The 17732-nt window shown below is 35.6% G+C and overlaps 2 long non-coding RNA genes across 15 annotated transcripts; both read left to right on the forward strand.

The window, feature by feature from the left end:
• Window positions 1-7285: 7285 nt before the first annotated feature.
• Window positions 7286-10532, forward strand: LOC112751465 (uncharacterized). 8 transcript variants are annotated; one of them, XR_011872569.1, is made up of 5 exons: window positions 7286-8063; window positions 8178-8299; window positions 8399-8543; window positions 8646-8814; window positions 10285-10532. It is a non-coding gene; the product is annotated as an uncharacterized lncRNA (long non-coding RNA). The 8 variants fall into 8 exon arrangements; XR_011872566.1 differs by having other exon boundaries at window positions 7294-8063; window positions 8178-8348; window positions 8444-8538; XR_011872573.1 differs by having other exon boundaries at window positions 7298-8063; window positions 8444-8538.
• Window positions 10533-14021: 3489 nt separating this feature from the next.
• Window positions 14022-17528, forward strand: LOC112751466 (uncharacterized). 7 transcript variants are annotated; one of them, XR_011872574.1, is made up of 5 exons: window positions 14022-15058; window positions 15173-15343; window positions 15439-15539; window positions 15642-15810; window positions 17281-17528. It is a non-coding gene; the product is annotated as an uncharacterized lncRNA (long non-coding RNA). The 7 variants fall into 7 exon arrangements; XR_011872576.1 differs by having other exon boundaries at window positions 14268-15058; window positions 15173-15294; window positions 15394-15534; XR_011872575.1 differs by having other exon boundaries at window positions 14292-15058; window positions 15173-15294; window positions 15394-15539.
• Window positions 17529-17732: the final 204 nt, after the last annotated feature.

A 17732-nucleotide genomic window follows, 5' to 3' on the forward strand; every position in this document is an offset into this window, starting at 1 on the left:
AATCACATATTTTTTACACTTTTCCTCTTTGCCATTTTTCCTTACCTTTTGTCACTCCTTTACTGTTTTTTCACCTCATCAATTAGTCTATCCTCTCTATTTTGTGTCTTTCTGAGTCTAATGAATCAAACACCATTGTCATCCATTGCTTACCTATTCTCATGAAGAAACTATATATTTTTCGTCACTTTCCAATAATTCGTCATCCTCTGGCATTTTACCATTTCTTTGCCATTTTCGCACCTTTTCGGAAATTTTCGGACAATTCGCCATCTTTTCGACAATTCGTCTGCACTTTTTTTTGCGGTAGTTTCACCTGTGCTTTCATTGCGACAGTTTTGTCTGTGCTTTCGTTGCGACAGTTTTGTCTGCACTTTCGTTGCGGTAGTTTTGTCTGCGTTTTCTTGCAGCAGCTTTGTCTGCGCTTCCTTGCGACAGTTTCATCTGTGTTCCGTTCCGATAGTTTTTTCTACGTTCTGGTCTGGTAGTTTACACTCGTCCCATTAGTTTATACAGTTTTTTTTCTTTATTTTGTTGTTTTAAATAAGTTTGAAACTCAGGTTGTCACTTGAGTTTGTGGGAGTTGTTAGAATATATTAGCATCAACTAGCATTTATTAGAATTATTTAACATATCTGAATATTTATTATAAGATTACATCTTTATTATTTCGATCCGATCCTCTTAACAGGTATAAATACCTTTATATATTGTATCATTTTACATAACTTGAATACACTCAAACCTTTTTTCTATCGTTTTTTCTTACCTTTTTAACAATGATGTGTAGATAAATATTATATCACAAACACATAGTTGCATGCCTTTATTAGGAAAAATTCTTTAATACACTATTTTGAATGTTTAAGATTGGTTGTGTTAAATTTAAATAATATGTTTGAGGAACTTTTTCAATAGTTATATATAAAACTATATTTAGTGAACCGGAGTGCAGCATCAGCGTCACACAGGTGGCTTCAATCCACTGATCTTCAGCACCTTCAATCCAATAACATTCCTTTACTAACACAGGACTATAACTTCTATGGCAGAGAACTCAAGAATGAGGAAGAATGTATAGGAATGCTAATAGTTGCTTCAATGGAGGAAATGAGTTTTACATGGAGCTTTTAACTCCTTCAGATAATTACCGTGTTTTCACGTTGGAACTGCATCCTTTTGATATTGAGCTATAGAAGTTCTGATATTATGAAGATTTAATAAAACATAACTATAATAATGAAATTGAAAGAAATTGTGAATTACATTATTAAAAGCTTAGCAATCTAAACAGAATGAGAGTATATCAAGAGTACACGATATTTATATAACATTTTTATCCTTTTGCACTCTCAGCTAATTTTTTATCTATAGCAATTCAACCACTAAATGTGCCATTCTAACACACACTTTTCAATTAATTTGTGTATAACTCTTGTGGAAGAAATTAGCTTAACTATTAATCGAATGTCATTAAAAATAACTAAAAGATGAAATATTTATTTGATTAACGTAAATGTTAAAAAGTTTTGTATAATAAAAACATTAAGGCACAAACTATTAAATATAATGTACATGAAAATCAGTATGCAAAAGAAATAAGTTAATATTTTGGCGATAAACTCATAATTGTCATTTATAGATTCTATATTTTTTTGAGATAAATTAAAATCTGTATTTAACTATTATATATAAATGTCTAATATGTAGTATTACTTTCAATTCACAAACTTCTATAGAATTATAAGTATAAAAATTTTAAGCACCAATCTTCTTACTAACTCGTCTATTTTGATTATGGAATAAAAGTCTCAAGCCTGCATAATTCTCGGTAAAGAAGAAACTGTAGCTACTTCTATTTGACTTTGATTGAGATTAATCATGTAGCTACTCTTGTTTAATGTTTATCTAACAAAGTTATTTATTTTTTATTATCCATGACATTCAAAATCTTTTAGCATTTAAAAGTGAATCATAATTAATTTTAAAAGAAGAGAAAAGGACAAATAAGTCTCTGATCTTTTAACCCGCGGACATTTTTGTCCCTGACCATTGGAAAATACTTTTAAGTCCCTGACGTCCCTAAAAATTAGACGGATCAATCCTTCCATCCATAAGCCACCGTCAGACTCGACGGAAAAGGCTAACCTGGCTCCGCTCTGATGACTTGGCGTCATAGATACACACGTGGACTGATGAGTCAACAGGATAGTTTCAAAAATTGGACAAATAAGTCCCTCAACCCTAAAACTATGTCGTCTCCCGTTTGGCCCTAAATAACCCATTCTTCTTCCTCCTCCTCTTCTGTAAGGACCCCGTCTGCACCGCCCTTGAGGCTGCCGACGGCATGGCCAACTTCAAGGATGACGTTTGGTCCAGGCCCAGCGGCGGTGGCGGCATTAGCAGGGTTCTCCAGGACGGGGCCATTTGGGAGAAGGCTGGAGTTAATGTCTCCGTTGTTTATGAGATCATGCCGCCAGAAGCTTACCGCGCTGCAAAAGCTGCCGCTTCTCCTGACCAGAAGCCTGGTCCTATCCCGTTCTTCGCCGCTGGAATCAGCTCCGTAAGTGTTTTTCCCCATTCAATTCTTTTCGATTTCAGATAGAATGGGAAATGACATCAACCTTTTTCAGGTTTTGCATCCGAAGAACCCATTTGCCCCAACCTTACAGATTATGATTTTCCATCCTTATTTCGGAGCTGTTTCTCATACCATTATTGCTATTGTTGTCTGCCAATGACTTATACTCAGGTAAATGGGAATCTCTTCAAGTGAATCAATTACTAGATTTAGGCTTTGTAGGATATGCTTACACTTGGTCTAACAATACCATTATTGCTACTGTTGTCTGCCAATGACTTATACTCAGGTAAATGGGAATCTCTTCAAGTGAATCAATTACTAGATTTAGGCTTTGTAGGATATGCTTACACTTGGTCTAACAATCAGGTTGGGGAAGCAAATATTCAAGAAAGGCTAGATAGAGCAGTGGCAATAATAAATTAGAAGGAAGCATTCCTAGAAAGAGTGGAAAAGCATTTTCAAAGATACAGATCAGACCATTGTCCAATCCTAATCGATGTTCATGGGGAGAGCTTAAAAAGGAAGAGGCCATATATTTTCAGATTCGAAGAATGTGGCTTAGAGACTCTGAATGCAAAGAGATTATCAAAAGAAGCTGGATTGTGAACTATGATCAGATTGAAGAGAAACTAGGAAAGTGCAACAAAGCATTGCAAGAATGGAGACTGAGTTGGAGAACTTCTTTGGAAAGAATCCGTTGGAATCAAAAGATATATCCAGAATTGTAAATCACAACCACTTTACTATTGGATGTTCCACATGATTCTCTGATCATGGGTGACGAGATATTTGGTCCATTACTTCCCATCATCACGGTAGGAATAATTTAATCAAGGCACCTAAATAACTGTTTTATATGACATTGTTTTTGCAATTTGTTATCAATAATTGATATGTGCTGCTTTGGAAGATCAATAATGATGATACATGATTTTTGGGTAACATGTGAATAAATTGGGAGAAAGTTTTGATCTGATCAATTTAGGAACAAAGCCTCTGGCTGCATATATATTTACAAATAACAAGAAACTGAAGGAGCAGTTTGTGAAGAATGTTTCTGCAGGGGGATGCTTGTCAATGACATTGCCTTACATGTAATGTTCATTTGTCTTTTTTTTTTATATATATATATAATCTTTTCAATCAACGCATGAGCTTGCATGTGTGTGTGCTAAGAACTAAATAATCATTCAGAGTTGGAGGATTACCCTTATTTTGATTTTAAATGAAGAAGAATCATGATATAATATAACCTTCTGATAATGTTTCTAAAGATCATTCTCATAAAATGTTTATGTTTCACTCCACCAAAATATTTAAGCATCTCAGCTAAGAAGATTGAGGATGCATCCATATATGAAGAATATTTATAATCATGGTTCTGAAAACCGAACCGGACCAGCCGGTTCAACCGGAAAAACTGGAAACGGGTCACCTAGCCGGTCCGGATAAGGTCAGAAACCGCCTTGTAAAAAACCGGTGAGAAAACCGGTCGAACTGGCGGTTAACCGATGAACCGGGAGAACCGTCCAGTTTTTTAGCGGTTTTTAGTTTGGATATTAAACTTCAAAACGGCATCGTTTTGAAGGTTAAAAAAAAAAGAGAGAAGCTAAAGTGCTAAACGCACAACCCTAATCCTAATCTCAGTCTCTACTCTCAACTCTCAACTTTCACACTCTCGCAAGAGACACCATAGCCACCACGGGCAGACCCACCGTCGCAGCCCCTCTTCGCCGTCCCACAGTCCCTCTTCGTCGTCGTCGAGCTCCTCTCCTCCATCGTCGTCGCCGAGCTTGCCTCCTCCATCGTCGCCCCTACTCGCTGCCGGTAATACTCTGCCTTCCAACCCTAACTTTCTCAGTCTCTCTTCAACCTTCTTCCTCCAAAGTACAAACACCACCGTCACCTCCAACAAACGCCGGAGCAAAGCATCACCGTCACGGGTCGAAGGTCACCGTCGCGTCCGGGTCGAAGGTCGCCTTCCCGCGGTGAGTACTCAGTAGTCAGTACTTCAATCTTTTCCTTCTTTCAATTAATTTCGTTTATTTGGTGATAAAACTGTATGAATTGGACAGATTTGAGTTCATGGTTCTTGTTCTGTTTTTCAAATCTTTTCCTTCTTCTGAGTTCTTGTTCATGGGTTCTTGTTCTGTTTTTCAATTAATTTTTTTATTCTATTAATTATTCTTGTTTTTTTTTTCAATTTTGTTTATTTTGAATTTCGGTATATAAATTCAATTCTGCTATGTTGGATTTGGCTATATTGAGTTTTGTTTATTTCTGCTCTGTTGAATACTGCTCTGTTGAATTTTGGGGTTTAAAATTTAAATTCGATTATGCTCTGTTAATTATGTTGAATGAATGTCGTATGAGTTATATGGATTAATATATTTTTATGGATTCTAGATTGCTGTCATTTTGAATTTAGATGGAACAGCCACAAAATGATTAGCAACTACAACATAATTCTGTGGGCATCTTCAAGGCTAGAAATTATGGAATTAGCCCTCTCTAGTTGCTTGTTGAGAACCATTCTATTTTGATTGACTTCATTTAGTGATTTTGTTCAGGTTCACTTTTCTTTTCAATTTGAATTAATTCTTTTGAAATAATTTTGTTAATTTTTTGTGGTACTTATTAATTTTGTTGATTGTTAATTGTTGATTTAATTGTCTAATTGTTTGGATTCTAACTTCTGAATTTGTTTTTTGAACTTTTAATGCCGAATGTAATTGATAATTTTCTGTTTTGAACTTTTAGTGCTGCATGTATTCTTTGCTTCTTGATGTGATTAGAAATTCTGTAAATCTGTTCAACAATTAATATTTAATTTGTGTAAATTTGTGTTTGTAAATTATAGTTGTTACTAATTAGAAATTTTTATTTTTGAAGATAGAACAACTAGATAGTGATCAAGCATTACATATATTAATTTTTAATAATTTTATTTAATATTTAATTAAACCGGTTGAACCCCGGTCGAACCATTGAACCAGTTGCCTTACCGGTTCATTGACCGGTCCAGTTCTCGCAACCTTGTTTATAATCACTCATTTTCTATGTATTCCTAAAATATGAAAATATTAATATTAATATGAAGTGAGAATATTGTTCATCTCTGTTTTGTTCTCTTTTCCTGGTGTAGCTTATTGTTCCATCTCACTCACAAATTGAAGAAACAATTCTGAATTTGAAAAGGGCACAGGCAGACTTAGTCGAACTCTTCTATCAAGAAGAGATTAAATGGGCCCAAAAATCTCGTGTGAACTTGTTGAATGCGGAGAACAAGAACACTCGATTTTTTCATCAGCAGGCATCTCAACAAAGAAGAAATAAAACTGAAAGAATCACTGATGACGAAGGGAATCTCTATAAAGAAGACGAGAAACAGAGTATATGGTTCTCCCTCTTCGACAACAAATGCAGACCGGAACCTTCTCAGTCTGGATGGTGGTTTTTTTTGGAGGGAGAACCAGAGTATTCCTGCGTTTGATCTTTGGTCTTCCTTAGGGTTTAATGTAATTCTGTAAAAACTCTGTGGGTGTAATAGACATTGTACACAAGGAAAGGGATGAGAGTGTATATAAGGGACAGCACACAAAACGACGTCGTTTTGAGTGACAGAGACTTATGTGTCCCTTTTTTAAAAGCTCCATCCCACTAACGTGCCACATGGGAACGCCGTTAAGCTAGGTAAGCAGAGGGGGAGCCAGGTCAGCCTTTTCTGTCAGGTCTGACGGTGGCTTATGGACGGAAGGACTGATCCGTCTAATTTTTAGGGACGTCAGGGACTTAAAAGTATTTTCCAATGGTCAGGGATGAAAATGTCCGCGGGTTAAAAGGTCAGGGACTAATTTATCCTTTTCTCTTAAAAGAATATAATATTTGTAAATATAAAAAATAATAAGAGAAAAATTAATAAATATGAAGATAAAATAATTATGATAAAAAAAATTACATTATATATACAAGAGACATTAACTACCTGAGATAGTAGATTTTAATTGGTTATTCACCAAATAAATTGATGAATTATGAAAATGGTACATTATATATACATTAAAAATTAGTTATCAAATTAAATATTATATATTTATAGGTATTATTTTACATATTAAAAATCAGATCATATCAGAATTTTTCGCTGAATTGGTATGGATAAAAAAATTAGCTGGAAGGATAAAAATGCTTTATAAATATAGTGTACTCTTCATGTACTCTCATCCCGTTTACATTACTTGTAAGACCCAAAAATTTTGAAAAAAATTTTATTATGAGCCAATTTTAAATTTATTTATTTATTAGAGATTTTATTTTCAGAAATTATTTCATTAAAAATAATTAAATCAGATTTTGATAATTAAAATATAAATTTTACTTAATTTCATTATTATTGAATAATTTTCTATACTTAAATTATAAAATTTAGCAGTCGTAAAAGAATAAATTTTATATGATTTAGTTTAAATAATTGAGATTTTAGAATTTAATATTTTAATTTCATAAAAATAAATTATATCATCTCTAATTTTAAATTAAGATACTTGATTAAAATCTAATTAGCAAATTGATAATTAAGTAATATTTTTTTTTTAAAGTAATTTCAAGGGATTAAATTAGATTTCGAATTAATAAAATATACCCTAATTTGATTAGAATTACCAAATCCTAATTAACCCAAATATTCCCAAATTAAACCCTAAGCTTCCTAATACTAACAGCACCGCCACCACCATCCCAAAACCCTCAACCACTCACCCCTTTCACCAAAACAAAACAAAAAAAAAAAAAGAGAAAAAGAAAGAAGAGGGAGAACAGAGAAGGGACAGAGAGGAGAGGGGGAAACTGAGAAGAAAAAGTGGGAAGAGAGTAAGAACGCGCTGGCGCGCGGAGGGTCTTGCTGCCGCCGTCGCCGCTAGTCCAGCCGCATGCGAGAGAGAGAAGGTTCGCAGATGAAAGGCGCAACGGGACGGAAGAGGACCCACGCCCTATCGTCACCGTTCACGAGGGCCACGAGCCGCGTCGTTGTCGCTGAGGAAGGAAGGAGCACGAGCTTCCGTCACCATCGTCGCCGGCGATGCCGCGAAGAGGAGAGAGAGAGAGATCGGGCAGAGGGAGAACGATTCGCGCCGCCAGCTGCGTCCGCGGGAGGAATCGCCGCCGTTCGTGTCTCCTGTCGCTGTCAGCTTCGCGCCGAGCTCCCATGGCTGTCGCCGCTGAAGCCTTCACCGTCCTTGCCGCTGGAGCTGGTCACCGGAAGAGAGGAGGTGACGGTGGTGGGAGTTGCCGTTACTGTTCTATCTCTGCTCATTGAAGGATGCTGAAAAATGCTATTGCAGTTGCAGAAGGACGCTCTTACCATTCCAAACCCCATCTGGTTCTAATTTTAGTACTGACCCGATTTGTTTAGGCTGGTTTCGGTTCTTCTGAGTGCTGGAATTGCCGCCGCTGTTCCGTTTCCATGGGTCCCCTAATTACAGTAAGCTATTTTTCATTCCGAACATCCATAATCGTCGTTCTGTTATAAGTTACTGAGGAATTTATGGTGGTATTTGTTATATAATTGAGTTTCGGTTATTATGTGTGCGATTAGAGTTGCTGTGCTTGCCGGGAGTTGTCACTGAAGCTGTTGGGCCCGCCGGGGTTGCACCCAGGTTGCTGCTGCGTCGCCGGAGACCACAGCTAAAGCCTCTGTCTTCTTGGGTTTCTATTTTCGTGAGTTACTTAGTTATATGTCGTCGCCGAAACCAGGCCAGATTTACTGGTAACTGTTTCTTCCTTTCTTGAATTTGTTCTGCTTCTATTTTGTTCCAGTATTCTTATTATTGTTGGTGTCTCTGCTGCCTTAATCGCTCGGAGTGATGTTACTGCCGTTAAGACGGATGCCCGGGTTTGATTTCTGTTTTTTTTTCTGTCGCTGGGAGCAGATACCAGAGCTGTTCTTAATGATTCGGGTCGGGTATATTTTTCGATTCTAGGCTGTTTACATATTTTACTATCTTTTCCATGCTTGTTTTGATTTGATTTTTGTATATGTCTTTGTCTGGGTTTCTTGAAACAGTTTCAACTACTGTAATTGCAATTTGTAATAATGCAATTTGTAATAATGCGATTACTATAAGAGGCGCCAGAGTTGTTGCTATTCTCGTGGGATTAACGTTATCGCTACTGCCATGAATTAAAAGGAAAGGGGATTATCACGATAAGTTACGCGGACTCAGTTAATCGAGGTAGGGGTTTTTCTTAAAATCTAATTTATATTACAGAGTTGTGATAAATAGATATTGATGCAAAAAGATATATTTCTGTGATTATATTTGTCTTGTGGATATGATGGTTTGTTGGACTGAATTATTGGGTGTTTGATTGCTTGAGTGAATTACGGTTGTTGATAAGAAATGGATTTGGAAAGTCATTTACTTGATTATTATGAAAAGTGGTTTTTTTCTTGGTTTGAAGTTAAAGTGGTTTGATTTTGAGTCGGTCTGATTTTATAAATAATTTAATACTTGAGCTGGTTTGACTTTAAAAAGAGTTTTATTATTGGAATTGCTCTGATTTGAAAATACTTTGATACTGGAATTGGTTGAATTTTGGAAAGTGATTGAGATTTGGAAATGATTGAGAAAGGATTTGAGAAATGTTTGGATGGGACCCGAAAAGGGTGGCAGTGTCCGAGTTTTAGAGGAGATGCTGCCGAAATTTTATAAAATTGGAAGTTTTGTTTGAAGTAATTGTCTAAAAAGATTTGGTTCTTAAACGCTATTTGTTTCAGATTGATTTATTTAGAAAGGAAAGAATTATGTTTTGAATTGAGATTGTTGATTAACGGGAAGAAGGATGATGAGGATTGATTTGAAATATGATTTTTAAATGAATTTAGAAATGGGATATGGATTGATGAATGATGATGATATTGAGAATGGCTTAGATATTGATGAATGATGAATGAATTATTTATATGGCTTATGAATTTGAAATATCTGAGATACGAGGTTCCCTGGATTAAGTGCCGTGGCTTGCCACCACGTGTACCAGGTTGAAAACTCGATACTCTGTTGACCCTACGACGTAAGTGTGACCGGGCACTATATAAATTCCCGGGAATGATACCCCCATTGAGTATTATTGATTATTTGAGAAAAAGCTATGCATAGACTCTTGGGGATGCACGTCGGGGGACAGTCTAAGGACAATTCAGACTTGTCGGGTTGGCTGGATAACCGACAGATGAGCCTCATCAGCCATAGGACAGGCATGCATCATATGCATTTGTATGCTTTGCTTGGGTTTGAACTTGTTTTGGTTTGCCTAATTGCTAAACTGTTCTTAACTGCTACTTGAACTATTTGCTGTAACTGCTACCTACTTGTGCTTTCCTTGTCTGTCTTGTCTGTGTTTGTCCTGGCGTGCTACATTTGAGAATAAACTTTGGTGCTGAATTAATGATTGTGTTGTTTGATTATGTGGTTGGTTTCTGATTGAGATTTTCTTCTAAGAAATGAAAGGTTTCGGATTTCTAAAAGATTAAACATTGTTTCTTTGAAAAGGTTTTGAACGATTTCCTATCGGTTTTTAAAAGATTCCTAAGGCATTGATAATCACTGAGCTTGAAAACAGTTTTCTTATTGAATATCTTCTTATGACAACTTTGAAACTCTGTGGTGAGACCATGTGGTTAGGTTCTCACCCCCCTACAGTTTTACCTTTTCAGGAACCGGGTGAAGAAGCATTAAGAAGAGTTATACTGCGTTTGGTTTATAAGATGTATTAACTAGATATTTTTTTCCCCTCGTCTTTGTTATTACAAGTTTGTAAGAGGGATAGGAATTGTATCTTTTATATGTATATTATGAGTTATTATGTAAGGAGTCTTGTATATGAATCTATGCCTGTTTGTATTTTTTTTTCTTAAAGATAAAGTGTTTATTTTTGGTTTTCTAAGAAATCAGCGATACAGTGTCAAGTCACAGGCTCCTATTTTAGTATTTAGTATATAAAGTAGTCGTAATACTTCTTCCTATCAGAGTGGCGCAGCCGGAAGCGTGACTTCTGATAATGAGGGTGTTACATTATGGTATCAGAGCGGTCTTTCCTGTAGAGCCTGAAGAATGGATCGATTATGCTTCAATTGCATACTCTGAGAGTCTGTCATGTAGTAGGTCTTGTTTGAATAACGAGAATTAGAGCTTATGCACATGACGGTCTATTGAATAATGCCATTAGTCTTGCATTGCATAATCCCTGGTATTAAGTTTGGCCAGCTTAACACTAGTGAATTATGTATATGTAACCACTAATGGGTTATCATAGACAATATGCGAGTCATGGGTAATGCGAATTGCGGGTTTTGGGAACGTTAGGAGTTAATTCTCGAGGTTACTCGGTTAGGTTTCTTGAACTCTGCGAATATCACGTATCTTGTTCCTGCTTGGTATGCTCTAAGGTTCTTGTCTGCGATACTTTTCTTGGAAAATGAACAGATTATCTTTCAATCCTACTCTCGTTCACGTACGCTTTTGTTTGATCCTAACTGCATATGCCTGTTTAAAACCCTTGGTGTATTTACCTTCTTTATTTAGGCACTTCTTTTTGAATCATGTATTTTTTTTTATATATACATTTGAATCTGTTTTGATGCAGGACACCTTTTTAAGTTCATTTTTCGAGTCCCTTGTAAATAAATTGTAATTTAGTTTTCCTCTTTTTTTATAATAATTACAGCCATTCTTTAAATCTTAACAAAACTGTTTTTGATTTAAAATATACAACCGCTTTTAATTTGATGTGTACTTCTTTATATAAATGTTGAAAGTTCCTTATATAGTTTAAAACTAGTTGTTTCCAATACCTCGCCTGTTTTTTTCACTGATTTATGGAAATGTATATATACTTCAAATACAATTTGATTTTCTAACAATTTTATTACAGTTTTTACGAATATCCTGATTTGACTATATATTTAGATATTTTTCAAAGAAAGGTTTTTGTCTCTTTCTAGTTGGTTTTGTTTGGTAAGCTTTACCTAATTTATTTTTTATTCGAATTTGGTTTAGCATACTATATTATTTATGCAATTGTTGTTCTTACAAAAAAAAATGTTGGACTCATGTCTTTATTCTCATGAATGGATCAATTTCTTTCTTAAACTTTTATTTCTATGGATGTCATATTTAATTATGTTTTTAACTACTCTTTTATTTATTTTTTTAACGTCATCATTAGTCTTAGTTTTCCATTTTTTGTGAATCTCATTCTCATCCGAGTCAACTTTAACTCGTTTCTATCTAATGCACCATTTGTCCTTTTACTTGTCTTTCTTTAGTCAAAGGTTCTTTCTTGAGAATTCTCTATTGATTGAGTTTTCTTCCTGGCGCGTTTTGTATTCCTTTAGACCAATTGGAAACTCATTTGATAATCTATACCCAGTGAGTTCTTGTTTGAATTCCCTTAATTTAAAGGTCCTTTCTTCCATAGGTTGATTTCATTTTAAGCACATCGTGATCTTCTTAAATGATACTTGCGAGGTGGTTATTTCAAATATACTTTCAGAATTTTGTTTTGAACCATTTTTAAGAAGGTTTTGAATTCTTTTGAAGAAATTTAAGTTTTGAATCAACTTTTTTAAGTTGTTAAGTTTCTTCTTAAGCTTTTTGTTTCTATGAGTGACATGCTTTATGAATCCTAATTGAAATCCTTTAATTTAAGTCCCTTTCTTCAAATGAGTTAGTTTCCTTTTTAGCACATAATAATATTATTGAACATCCTTATAAAGTTGTGACTTCAAGTATATTATTGAGGTTTTGTTTTAAACCTTTTTAAACAAATTTCGATTTATTTTTATGCAAAGTTGTCCCTGATTAGAATTGCTTTACTTGAGCAGTGCCTCTCTTTGGTATGATTTGAACTTGTTTTGGGGCGATACATCTATTGAAGTTTTAATAAAATCGCTTTCAATTTAGCTTACACTCCTTTACCTTATACTCTAAAAATTTCTATGTGATTTAAACCTGTTTGATTGTAATGCATCATCTTTTCTTTTATGAGTAAAACTTTATCTCAGATTTTCTTCCAACAAGATTATAGTTTTCATACATGCTTAAAAAAGAAGAGAAAGTACAATTTTGCGCTTAGCCAAATTAATCTTTCCATTTACAAAGTTTGTGTAATCTATTTCCACTTGAATTTATATTGAAATAATACCACATTTATATTTTTATTACTCTTTTGAAGGACGTTTGTTACCCATTTTCTCTTTAGAACATGAAATGATTTCCCCTTAAGTTTTCATTCTTTACGAACAATGCATTTGAAAATATTTTTAACCATACTCTTGAGTTCTATAAACTTTGTCTTTGGTTTGGATATACTTCTTCTGCAAACCTCATATTTACTGGTCTCAGCTTGAATTCGTTTCAAAATACTGCATTGTTTTTCATCTTATTGGTCTTATTAAATTCCTTCGATTCAAGAGTTACCTTTAAAGTTATCAGTTGATTCTCTTTCCAGCACTTTTTATTACTTGTTCATCCTTGTCTACTTGTGATTTTCACAATTCTTTCAAATTCTCGCGAACACGGTCGTTGTTACTGTTCTTTCTTTTCTATGGTCTATTATCCTTCTGAATATACTCGAGATTAGTTTTGGTATCTTGTGCGACCGTTAGACTTAGTAAATGACACATTAGTCCTTTAGGACACGTTTGATGAACGTAAAAGGTAAAATTCGTAGAGGTATGACATCACAGGGAGTTGTGAAACCTTGTTTTACGAGAAAGAGTTATGTTGATGTGGGACTTATGACCAGTAGTAAGGTTTGCAAAGTGTTTAACAAAGTTGAGAACCCTCGGGTGAATTGATCGATGAAATACGATTAAGAATGGTAGAGATGAGTTATGTTGAAAGTTGAATAGTTGAATATCTGAGTTGGTGCGAGATCAGTGAGTGAATGTTAAGCACGTCGTTTTGACCCCAGCCTATTTTATGACCTATCCCCACCTTGTCTTACCACTACATGTTTGAACCACGTCGTCATTTGCATCAAGCTTGCTTTGTAATTTCTGTCTTGCGATTGCACTCCTACCCTTATATCTTTATGCTATGTGGTAAACAAAGTATTTGAAACTATATAAATATGAATGCTAAAGTTTTTTTGCTTTTTACAGAGTGTTAACCATGTAATGTATTTTGTAATACACTAATTTTCGAGGACGAAAATTTTTATAAGTGGGGTAGGGTGTAAGACCCAAAAATTTTGAAAAAAATTTTATTATGAGCCAATTTTAAATTTATTTATTTATTAGAGATTTTATTTTCAGAAATTATTTCATTAAAAATAATTAAATCAGATTTTGATAATTAAAATATAAATTTTACTTAATTTCATTATTATTGAATAATTTTCTATACTTAAATTATAAAATTTAGCAGTCGTAAAAGAATAAATTTTATATGATTTAGTTTAAATAATTGAGATTTTAGAATTTAATATTTTAATTTCATAAAAATAAATTATATCATCTCTAATTTTAAATTAAGATACTTGATTAAAATCTAATTAGCAAATTGATAATTAAGTAATATTTTTTTTTTAAAGTAATTTCAAGGGATTAAATTAGATTTCGAATTAATAAAATATACCCTAATTTGATTAGAATTACCAAATCCTAATTAACCCAAATATTCCCAAATTAAACCCTAAGCTTCCTAATACTAACAGCACCGCCACCACCATCCCAAAACCCTCAACCACTCACCCCTTTCACCAAAACAAAACAAAAAAAAAAAGAGAAAAAGAAAGAAGAGGGAGAACAGAGAAGGGACAGAGAGGAGAGGGGGAAACTGAGAAGAAAAAGTGGGAAGAGAGTAAGAACGCGCTGGCGCGCGGAGGGTCTTGCTGCCGCCGTCGCCGCTAGTCCAGCCGCATGCGAGAGAGAGAAGGTTCGCAGATGAAAGGCGCAACGGGACGGAAGAGGACCCACGCCCTATCGTCACCGTTCACGAGGGCCACGAGCCGCGTCGTTGTCGCTGAGGAAGGAAGGAGCACGAGCTTCCGTCACCATCGTCGCCGGCGATGCCGCGAAGAGGAGAGAGAGAGAGATCGGGCAGAGGGAGAACGATTCGCGCCGCCAGCTGCGTCCGCGGGAGGAATCGCCGCCGTTCGTGTCTCCTGTCGCTGTCAGCTTCGCGCCGAGCTCCCATGGCTGTCGCCGCTGAAGCCTTCACCGTCCTTGCCGCTGGAGCTGGTCACCGGAAGAGAGGAGGTGACGGTGGTGGGAGTTGCCGTTACTGTTCTATCTCTGCTCATTGAAGGATGCTGAAAAATGCTATTGCAGTTGCAGAAGGACGCTCTTACCATTCCAAACCCCATCTGGTTCTAATTTTAGTACTGACCCGATTTGTTTAGGCTGGTTTCGGTTCTTCTGAGTGCTGGAATTGCCGCCGCTGTTCCGTTTCCATGGGTCCCCTAATTACAGTAAGCTATTTTTCATTCCGAACATCCATAATCGTCGTTCTGTTATAAGTTACTGAGGAATTTATGGTGGTATTTGTTATATAATTGAGTTTCGGTTATTATGTGTGCGATTAGAGTTGCTGTGCTTGCCGGGAGTTGTCACTGAAGCTGTTGGGCCCGCCGGGGTTGCACCCAGGTTGCTGCTGCGTCGCCGGAGACCACAGCTAAAGCCTCTGTCTTCTTGGGTTTCTATTTTCGTGAGTTACTTAGTTATATGTCGTCGCCGAAACCAGGCCAGATTTACTGGTAACTGTTTCTTCCTTTCTTGAATTTGTTCTGCTTCTATTTTGTTCCAGTATTCTTATTATTGTTGGTGTCTCTGCTGCCTTAATCGCTCGGAGTGATGTTACTGCCGTTAGGACGGATGCCCGGGTTTGATTTCTGTTTTTTTTTTCTGTCGCTGGGAGCAGATACCAGAGCTGTTCTTAATGATTCGGGTCGGGTATATTTTTCGATTCTAGGCTGTTTACATATTTTACTATCTTTTCCATGCTTGTTTTGATTTGATTTTTGTATATGTCTTTGTCTGGGTTTCTTGAAACAGTTTCAACTACTGTAATTGCAATTTGTAATAATGCAATTTGTAATAATGCGATTACTATAAGAGGCGCCAGAGTTGTTGCTATTCTCGTGGGATTAACGTTATCGCTACTGCCATGAATTAAAAGGAAAGGGGATTATCACGATAAGTTACGCGGACTCAGTTAATCGAGGTAGGGGTTTTTCTTAAAATCTAATTTATATTACAGAGTTGTGATAAATAGATATTGATGCAAAAAGATATATTTCTGTGATTATATTTGTCTTGTGGATATGATGGTTTGTTGGACTGAATTATTGGGTGTTTGATTGCTTGAGTGAATTACGGTTGTTGATAAGAAATGGATTTGGAAAGTCATTTACTTGATTATTATGAAAAGTGGTTTTTTTCTTGGTTTGAAGTTAAAGTGGTTTGATTTTGAGTCGGTCTGATTTTATAAATAATTTAATACTTGAGCTGGTTTGACTTTAAAAAGAGTTTTATTATTGGAATTGCTCTGATTTGAAAATACTTTGATACTGGAATTGGTTGAATTTTGGAAAGTGATTGAGATTTGGAAATGATTGAGAAAGGATTTGAGAAATGTTTGGATGGGACCCGAAAAGGGTGGCAGTGTCCGAGTTTTAGAGGAGATGCTGCCGAAATTTTATAAAATTGGAAGTTTTGTTTGAAGTAATTGTCTAAAAAGATTTGGTTCTTAAACGCTATTTGTTTCAGATTGATTTATTTAGAAAGGAAAGAATTATGTTTTGAATTGAGATTGTTGATTAACGGGAAGAAGGATGATGAGGATTGATTTGAAATATGATTTTTAAATGAATTTAGAAATGGGATATGGATTGATGAATGATGATGATATTGAGAATGGCTTAGATATTGATGAATGATGAATGAATTATTTATATGGCTTATGAATTTGAAATATCTGAGATACGAGGTTCCCTGGATTAAGTGCCGTGGCTTGCCACCACGTGTACCAGGTTGAAAACTCGATACTCTGTTGACCCTACGACGTAAGTGTGACCGGGCACTATATAAATTCCCGGGAATGATACCCCCATTGAGTATTATTGATTATTTGAGAAAAAGCTATGCATAGACTCTTGGGGATGCACGTCGGGGGACAGTCTAAGGACAATTCAGACTTGTCGGGTTGGCTGGATAACCGACAGATGAGCCTCATCAGCCATAGGACAGGCATGCATCATATGCATTTGTATGCTTTGCTTGGGTTTGAACTTGTTTTGGTTTGCCTAATTGCTAAACTGTTCTTAACTGCTACTTGAACTATTTGCTGTAACTGCTACCTACTTGTGCTTTCCTTGTCTGTCTTGTCTGTGTTTGTCCTGGCGTGCTACATTTGAGAATAAACTTTGGTGCTGAATTAATGATTGTGTTGTTTGATTATGTGGTTGGTTTCTGATTGAGATTTTCTTCTAAGAAATGAAAGGTTTCGGATTTCTAAAAGATTAAACATTGTTTCTTTGAAAAGGTTTTGAACGATTTCCTATCGGTTTTTAAAAGATTCCTAAGGCATTGATAATCACTGAGCTTGAAAACAGTTTTCTTATTGAATATCTTCTTATGACAACTTTGAAACTCTGTGGTGAGACCATGTGGTTAGGTTCTCACCCCCCTACAGTTTTACCTTTTCAGGAACCGGGTGAAGAAGCATTAAGAAGAGTTATACTGCGTTTGGTTTATAAGATGTATTAACTAGATATTTTTTTCCCCTCGTCTTTGTTATTACAAGTTTGTAAGAGGGATAGGAATTGTATCTTTTATATGTATATTATGAGTTATTATGTAAGGAGTCTTGTATATGAATCTATGCCTGTTTGTATTTTTTTTTCTTAAAGATAAAGTGTTTATTTTTGGTTTTCTAAGAAATCAGCGATACAGTGTCAAGTCACAGGCTCCTATTTTAGTATTTAGTATATAAAGTAGTCGTAATACTTCTTCCTATCAGAGTGGCGCAGCCGGAAGCGTGACTTCTGATAGTGAGGGTGTTACATTATGGTATCAGAGCGGTCTTTCCTGTAGAGCCTGAAGAATGGATCGATTATGCTTCAATTGCATACTCTGAGAGTCTGT

The sequence above is a fragment of the Arachis hypogaea genome, chromosome 15, assembly GCF_003086295.3.
Source record: "Arachis hypogaea cultivar Tifrunner chromosome 15, arahy.Tifrunner.gnm2.J5K5, whole genome shotgun sequence".
NCBI classification, from domain to species: domain Eukaryota; kingdom Viridiplantae; phylum Streptophyta; class Magnoliopsida; order Fabales; family Fabaceae; genus Arachis; species Arachis hypogaea.